Source organism: Armigeres subalbatus, unplaced genomic scaffold, assembly GCF_024139115.2.
Source record: "Armigeres subalbatus isolate Guangzhou_Male unplaced genomic scaffold, GZ_Asu_2 Contig1997, whole genome shotgun sequence".
Classification (NCBI taxonomy): domain Eukaryota; kingdom Metazoa; phylum Arthropoda; class Insecta; order Diptera; family Culicidae; genus Armigeres; species Armigeres subalbatus.
In genome coordinates this window covers 203,684-218,027 of record NW_026942833.1, presented here as the reverse complement: position 1 = coordinate 218,027, position 14,344 = coordinate 203,684, and the positions used below count along the sequence as shown (strand labels likewise).

Genomic DNA, 14,344 nt, shown 5'->3' with positions numbered 1-14,344 from the left:
ATGCCCATGTTTGCAAATTTCCGTTTAGCCTTGCTCAAAAACACGGAATGTTAGACATTTGCTCAGCTCGTCGAGCTGAGTCGATTGGTATATAACAATATGGGTCTACGGGCCTTATGTAAGAAGTTCTTTGGTGGAGTGAAATGATAGCCTTTCGGTACAACTTTGTTGTACCTTGTACGGGAAAGGCAAAAATGACAAAACACTTGTATTTTTACCAAATAACAATCTGAAACAATCCGCAAATCAATCATAATAACCCAATTGATCGGCTTTATCCACAATGGCGACGAATGAAGCGAAGGTTTCTTCACCCAGCGACGATATCTGCTCCGCCGGCAGTATAAACATTAGACCTCTTCATGTTTTCAAAAAGTATCAAAAATTCAACTGGTCAGACCAGAATCACAATTCTTATGCTAAAATAAGTCTCCTGTCAAATTTTCAGCTGATTCGGATAAAATTTCGAGGTGGCTCAAGTCGATTTAGTGTTTTTGGGCTATTTTCAATTTTGGAAAAAATCTAACAAGAGATATAAACGTTGGAAACTATCGCAACAACCTCTATACGGGAGCTTTTGGTGTGCTCTGCCAGTCTTGTGAACATTGCGATTCGTTCCGTTCACGTTTTGTCCATGTAAAAGTAATTTTCAAGTGCATAAAAAACTGTTTCCCCCAAAAGTCGTTGTCTACTAAATTCTTGAATTTATGACAAACTAGCTTTATGTACCCGGCCTTGCTCGGAATTGCCAGTTGGGTTTGCAGTTTTTTTTCACAATCGTAAAATGATAAAACAAATTGTGTTTACTTATTGATACTTCATCATTTGATTAAAAGAAAGCTTTTGGAAACATTGACTGATTTCGAAGAAGGGATCGTGGGTTTGAATACCCTTATTCCTGGCAAACGTCTATTTCTTAAGATGGAAAAGCATCCACCGATGCCTTAATCCAGGCAAACGTATATTTTTAAAGAAGGAATCACACCCACCTTTGCCTTATTCCGGGCAAATGCTTTTTTTAAAGAAGAAATCACATACACTATCCAGAAGAAAAACATTAATTATTGCTTTTCACTGGGCAAACCATGATTCTGATTAAGGGTTACAATTATCATTGCTTTATACCCAGCAAATGCATGATTCCTATGAAAGATTTTTCTGATGCTGTTCATAATTATCCCAAATGCCATTCACGTCGAATGACCTTAGGCCAAATAGTGTTATGTTAATGGCCTACTTCACTCAGGGATATGTCATATTCTGGGATATGTGTATCAGGAAGTATCATTTTCATTATTTTTTGAAATGTCATTACCGGGAAGATGTTATTGTCAAGAATTTGTTTTTTTAGGAATCCGGGCAATCGTCTCCTTAAAATAAGGAATATGTGTTTCAAATTTAGTTGAAATCGGCCAAGGAGTTCAGAAGTTGCACTGAATTGATCGTTTACTAAACAATACACCTCCCTCCACACCCTCCCTTTTTCAAAAAACATGCTTAACCCCCCTATCGTCATCTCCTTAAGATAAGGAATATGTGTTTCAAATTTAGTTGAAATCGGCCAAGGGGCTCAGAAGTTGCACTGAGTTGATCGATAACTAAACATTACACCTCCCCCCACACCCTCCCCATTTTTCAAAGAGCATGCTTAACCCCCCTATCGTCGTCTCCTTAAGATAAATAATGTGTGTTCCAAATTCGGTTGGAATCGGCCAAGGGGTTAAGGTCACTCCTGACGGAATCCAATTTTCAAAGTACTCGCGTTTTCAAGGGCACACCATTCGATACGGAAGCAACGCACAACTGTCATTTTTATTTTTTCAGCTTTGCTGCGTCGCAGCATACGTGAAAAAATAAAAATGACAGTTGTGCGTTGCTTCCGTATCGAATGGTGTGCCCTTGAAAACGCGAGTAGTTTGAAAATTGGATTCCATCAGGAGTGACCTTAAGAAGTTGCACTGAATTGATCGATTACCAAACAATACTCCTCCCCCCACACCCTCCTCCTTTTTCAAAGAGCATGCTTAACCTCTTATTGCCGTCTCCTTAAGATAAGGAATGTGTGTTCCAAATTTGGTTGAAATCGGCCAAGGGGCTCAGAAGTTGCACTGAGTTGATCGATTACTAAACTTTACACCTACCCCCACACCCTCCCCCTTTTTCAAAGAGCATGCTTATCCCCCGAACGTCGTCTCCTTATGATAAGGAATGTATATTCCAAATTTGGTTGGAATCGGCCAAGGGGCTCAGAAGTTACACAGAGTTGATCGATAACTAAGAAATGCCTCCCCCACACCCCCCCTTTTGCAAAAAAATTCCCTAATCCTTTCGTCGTCGTCTCTGTAAGATATGGAATGTGTGTTCCAATTTTCGTTGAATCGGTCAAGGAGCTCAGAAGTCACACAGAGTTGATCGATAACTAATAAATACCCCTCCCCCCTACACCCTCCCCCTTTTTCAAAGAGCATGCTTAATCCCGTATCGTCGGCTCCTTAAGATAAGTAATGTGTGTTCCAAATTTGGTAGAAATCGGCCAAAGGGTTCAAAGGGTACACTGAGTTGATCAATAACTTAGCGATACTCCTCCCCCCACACCCTCCCCCTTTTCCATAAAGCATCCCTAACCCCCCTATCGTCGTCTCCTTAAGATGAAGAATGTATGTTCCAAATTTGGTTGAAATCGGTCAATGGGTTCAGAAGTTATGCTGGAACATACATACAAACATACATACAAACATACAAACATTGAGTTTTATATATATGGATGGATGGATGGATGGATGGATGGATGGATGGATGGATGGATGGATGGATGGATGGATGGATGGATGGATGGATGGATGGATGGATGGATGGATGGATGGATGGATGGATGGATGGATGGATGGATGGATGGATGGATGGATGGATGGATGGATGGATGGATGGATGGATGGATGGATGGATGGATGGATGGATGGATGGATGGATGGATGGATGGATGGATGGATGGATGGATGGATGGATGGATGGATGGATGGATGGATGGATGGATGGATGGATGGATGGATGGATGGATGGATGGATGGATGGATGGATGGATGGATGGATGGATGGATGGATGGATGGATGGATGGATGGATGGATGGATGGATGGATGGATGGATGGATGGATGGATGGATGGATGGATGGATGGATGGATGGATGGATGGATGGATGGATGGATGGATGGATGGATGGATGGATGGATGGATGGATGGATGGATGGATGGATGGATGGATGGATGGATGGATGGATGGATGGATGGATGGATGGATGGATGGATGGATGGATGGATGGATGGATGGATGGATGGATGGATGGATGGATGGATGGATGGATGGATGGATGGATGGATGGATGGATGGATGGATGGATGGATGGATGGATGGATGGATGGATGGATGGATGGATGGATGGATGGATGGATGGATGGATGGATGGATGGATGGATGGATGGATGGATGGATGGATGGATGGATGGATGGATGGATGGATGGATGGATGGATGGATGGATGGATGGATGGATGGATGGATGGATGGATGGATGGATGGATGGATGGATGGATGGATGGATGGATGGATGGATGGATGGATGGATGGATGGATGGATGGATGGATGGATGGATGGATGGATGGATGGATGGATGGATGGATGGATGGATGGATGGATGGATGGATGGATGGATGGATGGATGGATGGATGGATGGATGGATGGATGGATGGATGGATGGATGGATGGATGGATGGATGGATGGATGGATGGATGGATGGATGGATGGATGGATGGATGGATGGATGGATGGATGGATGGATGGATGGATGGATGGATGGATGGATGGATGGATGGATGGATGGATGGATGGATGGATGGATGGATGGATGGATGGATGGATGGATGGATGGATGGATGGATGGATGGATGGATGGATGGATGGATGGATGGATGGATGGATGGATGGATGGATGGATGGATGGATGGATGGATGGATGGATGGATGGATGGATGGATGGATGGATGGATGGATGGATGGATGGATGGATGGATGGATGGATGGATGGATGGATGGATGGATGGATGGATGGATGGATGGATGGATGGATGGATGGATGGATGGATGGATGGATGGATGGATGGATGGATGGATGGATGGATGGATGGATGGATGGATGGATGGATGGATGGATGGATGGATGGATGGATGGATGGATGGATGGATGGATGGATGGATGGATGGATGGATGGATGGATGGATGGATGGATGGATGGATGGATGGATGGATGGATGGATGGATGGATGGATGGATGGATGGATGGATGGATGGATGGATGGATGGATGGATGGATGGATGGATGGATGGATGGATGGATGGATGGATGGATGGATGGATGGATGGATGGATGGATGGATGGATGGATGGATGGATGGATGGATGGATGGATGGATGGATGGATGGATGGATGGATGGATGGATGGATGGATGGATGGATGGATGGATGGATGGATGGATGGATGGATGGATGGATGGATGGATGGATGGATGGATGGATGGATGGATGGATGGATGGATGGATGGATGGATGGATGGATGGATGGATGGATGGATGGATGGATGGATGGATGGATGGATGGATGGATGGATGGATGGATGGATGGATGGATGGATGATGGATGATTGCTAATTTATAATATTCTTATTCTTCTTTTTGACTACGTCTAAGGGGAAGACTCGGATACAGGGTGACAAATGAAAATTTCCAAATTCGAGACCGTCACGAAATCATGTAAGATTTTGAACTTTTAGGGCCTCTATCTTCCGATGGATTTTTGAGATTTATATATCAATCGACTCGGAAATTCTCTACCAATTTGTCAATTGCATTGTCAATTGCATTAGGTCATGAACGTTAAAATAGGGTATCGGATCATTTTGGCAGCACCCTCTTTTCTTGTCCGCAAGAGTCTCGTTTCGGCCGTCGACGTTCAGTGCGGTTGGCTTTTGGACTCTGCTTTTTGTGCGATGTTTCGCACAAAAGGTAGAACAATGCAATGGAGCCGGACCAGTGACCGCGGTCGAAACAAATGTAACAAAAATGCGTAATGTAGTGCATGGTGTATAAAAAGTGATGCAGAGGGGCACATTTATGCAGGCATGAGACGAACAATTGTTATCAATGCCAATGTCCTTGCTAGTAATGCAATCATCGCAATGTAATTGCACAAACATGTTTATAATAAAAAACGACTTTTGAAAAATGTTGAGTACTTTTTTTTGCAAACTGGCCGTTTTACATGTTTATTAAAAATTATGGTCTATGCAAGGTCAAGGTCTACTGGTCTCCGCAAAGTCAAGTGGAGGAGGGGGTAATCTTCTTTTTCTTCTACTGAATCGAGCGGCGTAAAAAATTGAATGCAGAGATTTTTCTGGCTGGGCAAGGTTCTTAAGATGGTTTCAGACCCCTCTCCTCTTTGGAACCTGGCTCCTTATACAAATGAAACACCAATTTCATCATAACTCAAGATCAAGCAAATGGAAACAAATCTGGCGTGTGGAGATTTTGGAAGGGAAGATATGTTTCTGTGGTGGTTTGCAACGCCTCTTCCTTCTGGAAAGGGGGGCTCCCATACAAATGAACCAAAAAAAATTTTTGTGCCCCTCAAATTGTTATTTTTGAGCAAAACAATCCGAAGGGCATATTATTAAAAAAATATTTATATCGGCCTAATAATATTTTGTCCAATCAAATGCGCGCCTGAATCAGAAGGATTTAACTTTGATTCAGGAAGTGTGAATGCACTTAAGATATTTTTATAATACGTGGGTGCAAACATGCGGTACTTATTGTACACGACAAAAGCTTCGGAACGCATACGTTCTTGAAACGGGCTATATGAGTTACAATTGAGCTAGGGGAACTGTTTCGATCTCCATCTCACTGTACATATATCCATCTCATCGCTAAACAAAGAAATACGGCACCAAATTCGTCGCTTCTTTTTGTTAACACGCGTGCTCACTGCTGAAAAAAATCACAAAAATAATAAACAAACCAAATTCCTTTCCATTGCTTTGTTTTTGATGGGATGGAAATAGGAGCTATGAGATGAAGTGGCGAACCGTTCCCCTATCACCTTCTTGCTCCCTGATTCAAAAGTCTTGCAATGATATTAATAAAATGGTTGCACGAATATTTTATCCATAGTGACATTCAGTGTTGGTAGAATCATACTCAAATCTGAATCATCGAGGTTTCATGCACGAGCTAACTCGCCTGCGATTCTGTAGGGGGAGCATCGCGCTTGAGTTTCTCGGCCAGAATCGTATCGCTTCGCTCACTCACCGAAAAATGATTTCGTTCTAAAAAGCGTCAAAACGCAATCGAGGCGTATGTTTTGTTTATATATGCAATTATTAGCCATTGTTTTAGACGAAAAACAGTTAATTCAATGCATTCAACAATGAAGAACACGTAAATATCATGCAATGATGCAAATTGCGATTCGAATCATGAGCAAATCTCTGGGCCATGATTCTGATGGGATTTGACTCACGCATGGCTTGAATCGCCGATGAGATTAGAGATTTTGAGATTTTTCCAACACTGGTGACACTGCCAGACAGGTAGAGTTAGATTGTAATAACACACACCCTCTTTTCCCGTCCGCAACGTTTACTACTCGCGCGCATCACAACCAAATTAATTGGGTTTTGGTACATGATTGACATTTTATGATTTCTAGTGATGCACGAAAAACAAGATATGCCTATGATTGGAATGTTTCTGAATAACAAATGTTGTAAGCGGAAAAGAGGATGCTCCCCTAGGGCTTCTTCTATTGAAATATTTCATCAAATGCTTCAAAACCCAAATGTAGGCAGTTCGGATCCAAGGAAGGCATCATTACTACTGAGGAATAAATCTAGAGTGCTTTGAAAATAGGTCGTATGTGCAAAAGAGAGTCTCTCTTTGGATCTATTCTCTTTCAATTATTACAAAACTTTACATAAGTTTACTTCGAATTTCTCGGCAGATATCCAAAGACAATAGCTTTGTCTATCATGCTGATGTGGAAATGTTGCAAAACATGCAAAACTAGCCGATATATTAGCGAAAGAGAGCGTGACCAAAGAGAATCTCTCGTTTGCACATACGACCTATTCTCAAAGCAATCTAGAAATTTGGGTTTTCATTGTAAATTTTTTAAACAATTGTCGTATCCAACAATTTTCATATCTTAAGATACAATTTTCATATAGATATTAATCCTTGAAAATTTTAGTAATATAATTGTCGATGTGCGATTTACCGTTAAATTCTTAAAAATCAGAAGCTGAACATTTGTCACAAATTTGCACGTTAGGATTTCTTCAAACAAATTGTTCGAACAAAACATAAATCAAATCATATGATATTTGATGCTTACAACAAACGACTTCCAAATTTTGTTAAATTCACCATATGTCTGCATGCTTTTAACATTGAGTGCATCGTAGTAACACGTGAAATCGAAGCTTCTTTGTTTGAACAACTTGTTTGAAGAAACCTCAGCGTGCAAATTTATGACAAATGTTCAGCTTCTGATTTTTAAGAATTTAACGGTAGATCACACATTGGCAATTATATTCCTCAAATTTCCAGGGAAAAAAGAGGAATAATAATATAATAAATTAGCAATCATTTGTCATGAATTCAAGAATTTTGTAGAACAACGACTTTTGGGGGAAACAGTATTTTATGCACTTAATGGCTTGAACATCACTTTTGACGTAGGACTTACGTCTCTCTTTTCTATACCGAGTGTCATTTCAAAATTTTTTAATCGGCCGCGTTACGCTGTGTTGAAAGATTTCAAACGTTAATAGCTTTTACCCTAGTGAACAGATTTCTGCAGTTAGCCCCTCAATCGACAGCTTTCAAGTATGCCTTTCATATTAATGCTTGATAATATCCGAAAACTTGTTTCAATAGGCCTAAAACTGTTTTCAAAGCAAAGCATTGAATTCACGAAAACCTATAAATATGGGTACCGCATCATTCTTGCATCATTCCATTACCACGTTCTGATTGGTGCAGACGTCGACGAATGAGCTCCTGCTAGGTCTGCTAAGAAGGCATAAAATAGCGCAGCGCGAATGTTTCCTCTCAATCTGACCGAAACAGGCAAAGCAATAACAGCATCGCATCGTCGGAATTTTTGAACAATTGCATCATCGTCTCAGCCACGCATTCGCAAACCTAAAGCCTTTTTATGAGCAAGGCAGAATCGTCAGCATTCTCAGGTCAGTATCATCGGCATTTTCAGCCCGGCATTGTCGAGAAGCCAACAGTAAGCGTGGCACGGCGGTGTGTGACGATAGAGTGTCGACGACAACACTACTGATTATGTTTTCTCGGCCGATGGCAGCAGCGGTTAAGCGTTTGGTATTCCTGCAGACATCGATTCATAATGTTTTAAACAATCATAAACTCCCAGTTGAACCGCTCAAGAGGAAATTTACATCTAACATTGTGAATGGATCTTTTCAGAACCACCAATATACACTAGGGTGGCTCAAAAAACACTTTTTAAAATTTTTTGATGGGCCGCCCTCTTATTCGGTTCTATTTGGTGCCCTGATGCTCTGGACAAAATTTCAGCCAAATCGGTCAACGTTTGGGCGGTGCTAAACTCGTTGGAAGTTTCTATGGACAAATGTATGCAGAAACATCCAAAAACAGTGATTTGCAGTTGGAAGGCACAATTTACGATCAAGAACAATGATACTCATTCAGTTCTTGTAGAATTAAATACAGAATGTTATGCTGAAAACCGCGAGAAGATTAGAGTTTATTACGCAAAGATATTAGCATTTTACTGGAGTGTTGTAGAGGTGAATTTATCTCTTTTCAAAGGTAAAAGAAACGAAATTTGCTCAAACCCCACTTCAGAGAAATGCTAATAACTTTTCCGGGCAAACTCTAATCTTCTCGCGGTTTTCTGCATAACATTCTGTATTAAATTATCTAAGATCTGAATGAGTATCATGGTTCTTGATCGTAAATTGTGCCTTCCAACTGCAAATCATTGTTTTTGGATGTTTCTGCATACATTTTTCCATATAAACATCCAACGAGTTTAGCACCGCCCAAACGTTGACCGATTTGGCTGAAATTTTGTCCAGAGCATCAGGGCACCAAATAGAACCGAATAAGAGGGCGGCCCATCAAAAAAATTGAAAAAAGTTTTTCCCATACTAATTTGAGCCACCCTAATATACACACTAAAGAGTTTTTCGCAATAGAATCATTTTGAAAATGTAAAACAATCAACTAATTAGAGAGCGTTTGCGTGACAATTTTATTAATTCGCGTTCATGGCGATGAATTGTTACAAAATTATGTCTTCCTCGCTCACGACAAAAGAAAATGCGTTTCTTATTCTAAGATTTCAACGAAAATTCTTGAAATTTCTCCATTAGAATTCCAAAAATTGTCACTGTTTTGAGTCTAAATATTTCAATTAAAAATTTGATTTATTTGTTGATGTGAATAGGTAAATAGCTACTGGATTTTGTGTAACTTTCAAACGTTGGTATAAAGCTTTTGAATATTCTTGGTTAACGTGATTTTGTGTTTCAGCAAGTATACTCTATTACCACTATTACCACTCTGGCTAATTTGAAGAGTTAACTCAGTAGCGTCGCGGTATCACAGAGGACAAGCAATGTAGTGAAGAGACATTGATAGGGATGCTTAAACGTATAATTCAATGTGCAGCATAACATGTCGAAATAATGTGCTAGAAATCATCACATGATCCCATTTTGGAATCTTAGTTTAAAAATGAAATGTTGAAAAATGTAATTAATATTTTCAAAAATTATAAAATTAGTGTAATATTTGCAATTATCGCACCCCTGGCAATCATTTTTAGGCGTTAATAATGTTTGGGCTGTTATCGCCGATTTTTTATACAAATTAGGTGACGTGAGAGATTTGGATATATTATACATCTTCAAAGGCATGGTCAAGTCAAGTCCTACGTCCACTTCGCGGTTATGTCACAGACATTACCCACTGTTCGTTTTTCATAGACAAAACGTGAACGGAACGAATCGCAATGTTCACAAGACTTGTAGAGCACACCAAAAGCTTCCGTATAGAAGTTGTTGCGATAGTTTTCGAATTTTATATCTTTTGTTAGATTTTTTCCAAAATTGAAAATGGCCCAAAAACACTAAATCGACTTGAGCCACCTCGAAATTTTATCCGAATCAGCTGAAAATTTGACAGGAGACTTATTTTAGCATAAGAATTGTGATTCTGGTCTGACCAGTTTAATTTTTGATACTTTTTGAAAACATGAAGAGGTCTAATAAACATGTCCGTCGAGTCAGGAGGCCTTCGCTGCTCGAACGTCAGAGAAATTAGAATCTTTGCTTCCTGATAGGCCCAGTCAATGCTTATACTTGCTCGTACTTGCTTCCACCTTGGAAACGGGTCGCACGAACGACAGTTAGCAAGGCAAAAGGACAGGGCCAAAGGTGCTGATTGAAAGAGATGGCGCCACAACATTTGTAGTAAAATAAATTTTCTTGTATGGACAAATCACCCGTTCTCACTAACTACGCATCACAGCGATATGTGACCTAGGTAGAAAAGCTACAAATATTTTTCTGATTTTTTATACCCTTATTGCAATTGCATTTTGCAACTTTAAACAATCAATGAGATCTGATTACAGCTCCATACTAAACTTAAGCGGTTTACTACATCTACAAATTTCTTTATGACTGCTCTCCACCTAGAGTGTATCAAAGTAACATTCATAGCTTACGCCATTCAACAACAGTTGAAATAACTGTATATGCAAAATCACATTGATATAAATACGCAGCATCGCCACCTCTCGTTTGATAGTGTCAATATCGCCATTTATACCAGCAGGTGTACTAGTGGTGTTGAAATGATTTGAAAGGGCCTCAAGCGGAATTTTAGCTAGAATGCCACTGGTCTCGTCCTATTGTTTTATCTGTAATGGACTGCAGGTGCTCATAGTTGCTAACCTTCTCGGGCGTATGCCCGAACGGGAACATCAGTAGCTGCGAGTACGAGTGCAGTGCGATGTAGGTCCGGATGCGTTCCTTCTGAGCGTTGTTCAAAATAAAATCAGCCAGCGCCTTTGGCTTCCGGTTCTAGTCGTAGCTGCACGGTTCCTCACTGGAACCGATCCCACCCCCCGCAGTTGCTGGCAAAGTTGGCGATTCTTGCGCCAAAGGCGATCACCCTCGAAGGAGAATTTTTAGCCATCCGGATTGATGGTTGGAAAGAAGAACCAATCGTATTTGGTAGCAAGTTCGGCAATTTTAGGATCAGTTGAGGTGATGAGCTTGTTAAAGATGAAGGTGGCAGTTGTGGGAGAGATCCATTCGCTTTATTGTCCGGTTGTCGGGAGAGTTTCACTCCCTTGATTCGACGTCATTCGTAGGTGTTTCCTAAAGTTATGACGGTTATGAAGGATTGCTTCTGAGCGATGTCATCCATCCATGCATAAATTGTTTCCAGGTGGAAATAGTTATTCCAGTCGAACTCAGAGGGTGCTGCTGTAGTGGGTTTGACATTTTCGCTTCGGCATCGATTCTGCTTTGAACGTTGTATTTCTACAAGAAAATTGTATTGGAATTGCATTTCTAACTGGGAATATACGGTCAAGGCTTACCAACACTCGCCCAAGATTTTTTTATGTACAGGTTATCCGACTTCGTCAGTAGATGGGAATAACCAACGCGGGGGGAAACATACATTTTCAGTGCAAAACGTAAACAAACGAGCATAAATTCCATACAAAAATCCAAGATGGCTGAGTTGGGGATATTGACAAGTCGGATAACCTGTACTTAAAAAAATCTTGCATTCGTTCTTTTAACCAGAAACCGATCCAGGAAATCTTCAAAGTAGGCAACCTTGTTAGCAGCGACCATGATGGCGATACAACGTTCTCTATTTCGACGCAATCGGAAAATGCGTTTATGTTCGAAGGAAGAATGTAAAATGATTCCAATTTGATCAAATTGAAGGTACGGGTACGATGTTTGCCTACCGGTCACCATGCTGATACTGCTTCGGGTCCGTTCTTATCGTGAAAAGTTGGATGATGTACGGTGAAGTTATCTATCGACGGGTTATCAACTTCAATGCAAATGAAAGTAAACATATGGGATTCTCTTATCTTTTGAGCTTACTGCTTTGTACGTTAGTTGGGGATAATAACTTACTGAATGATTTACAGGTAATCAAATCTCTTGCGTCTTGAATGAGGTTATTCTCTTGCAAACAAGATTGTCTAATTTTACATTTTTCACCACTGCAGATAGACTAACGCAAAATGAACTCCGTCAATAAATTATGACGATTGAGCGGGTCGCATAATGAACGCAAAATGAACTTTTGTTGGAGTGGACGGTCACTCACATGTTAAAATCCATCGGGTGAGTGAATTTGATGAACTCCTGCATTCAGGCGTGTTCATCCAAATGTAAACAGTGCATCTGAATTTATGATTACAGTAACGGTAAAAAATGACGACCCTTCTACAAATTTTTAAGTTTTGGTCATTTTTTGTCATTTCATTTTCTTCCTAAACTCTAAAATTGTTTGAAAATTCCAATTGAGGCCTCCAACCATTTCATGTAGAATAGATATTTCCCGCAAAACGTATATAATTCTTTATTGCTAAAACTAATCGATGTTCCACTCACACCAAATGAACCAACCTCGTAATCCTTTTCATCGAGTAATTTGGCGTCACTCGTTATTATATCTTGCCCCTGCGGAAAGTTAAATACATCGGATTGCAATTTATCTCACTAATACTATCAAATTCTTGTGTACACGGCTCTCTTTATCAAATGAACTTGCCAGCTGATTCGTTCATTTCACTACTACATCATCAAAATGTACTAAAATTATCCTCCCACCGTCGGTAAACATATTTTCGTTTATCATCTCAGCTGCGTATTATTCAATTCACTATCTTCAGTATCATTTTTGCTTCGTGAAGAACTGGTTGTGCTGCTGCCGGCTTCCGATTCCTCACCAAAATATGAGATTACTCAATCGACTGCTTCTGCTCGTCCCAGTAACCATCACCACGCTGCTCCTTGCCGCAGATTGTGATGGCTGTGCTGCTGCCGCCTCTTCTGCCGCATCCAACAAGGCTCGCTATGACTTCTTTCGCACCGGGTGCTGCTGGAAACCGAGGAGCAGATTCAGCTGATGCAACCGCTGGAGAACCGCAGCGATAGTTACACCTTCATGGCCCACGCACGGCACACCAACCAGAATCTGACCATTATGGTCACTCCGCAGAAGCTCGCTGAGCGGTTCGATTTTGGTAAGCAGATTCTATTGTAAATAGATAAGATTTCATTGAAGTGTGCAGTATATCCCAATCATCGAATGAACGCTGCCATCAGCGGAAAAGTAGAACCACAAAAATCCAACACGGCAAGGTATGACCAATGGAATTTAAAATGATTTTAAAATTTACAAACTGTTTTGACGTAAACTACGTCTAAGGGGAAGACTCGGATACAGGGTGACAAATGAAAATTTCCAAATTCGAGACCGTCACGAAATCATGTAAGATTTTGAATCTTAATAGCGTCTTTATATTCCGATGGATTTTCGAGATTTATATATACATCGATACGGAAATTCTCTACCAATTTGTCAATTATATTGAACTTTTGTGCTCTGCATGTTAAAATAGGGTATCGGAGCATTTTGGCAGCACCTCTTTTCTTGTCCGCAAGAGTCTCGTTTCGGCCGTCGCCGTTCAGTGCGGTTGGCTTTGGACTCTCCTTTTGTGCGGTGTTTCGCACAAAAGTAGAACAATGGAGCCGGACCAGTGACCGCGGTCGAAAGAAATGTAACAAAAATGCGTAATGTAGTGCATGGTGTATAAAAAGTGATGCAGATAGGGGCATGTTTGTGCAGGCATGAGACGATCAATTGTTATCAATGCCAATGCCCTTGCTAGTAATGCAATCAATTTATATTAAAAACGAACAGTGGGTAATGTCTATGACATAACCGCTAAGTGGACGTAGGACTTGACTTGACCATGCCTTCAAGATACATAATATGTCCAAATTTCTCACATCAACTATTTTGGATAAATAATCGGCGTTGCATACCATTCCTTGGCAAAATCTTCTCATCAAACCGACACAGAAATCAAATCTACCTCGAGCAAGAATCATCAAAAAAATTCAGGAAGTATCTGTCCGGTCACGAAAAATTAGCCTCGACAGTGGCAACCTTCCCACTGAAGGACT

General features: G+C 40.7%; 2 pseudogenes; one reads left to right on the top strand and one right to left on the bottom strand.

Annotated features, from left to right (window-relative positions):
• Positions 1–246: 246 nt before the first annotated feature.
• Positions 247–12,377, bottom strand: LOC134203628 (zinc carboxypeptidase A 1-like; annotated as a pseudogene).
• A 443-nt stretch (positions 12,378–12,820) lies between these two features.
• LOC134203629 (uncharacterized) lies at positions 12,821–13,628 on the top strand (annotated as a pseudogene).
• The last annotated feature ends 716 nt before the right edge of the window (positions 13,629–14,344 follow it).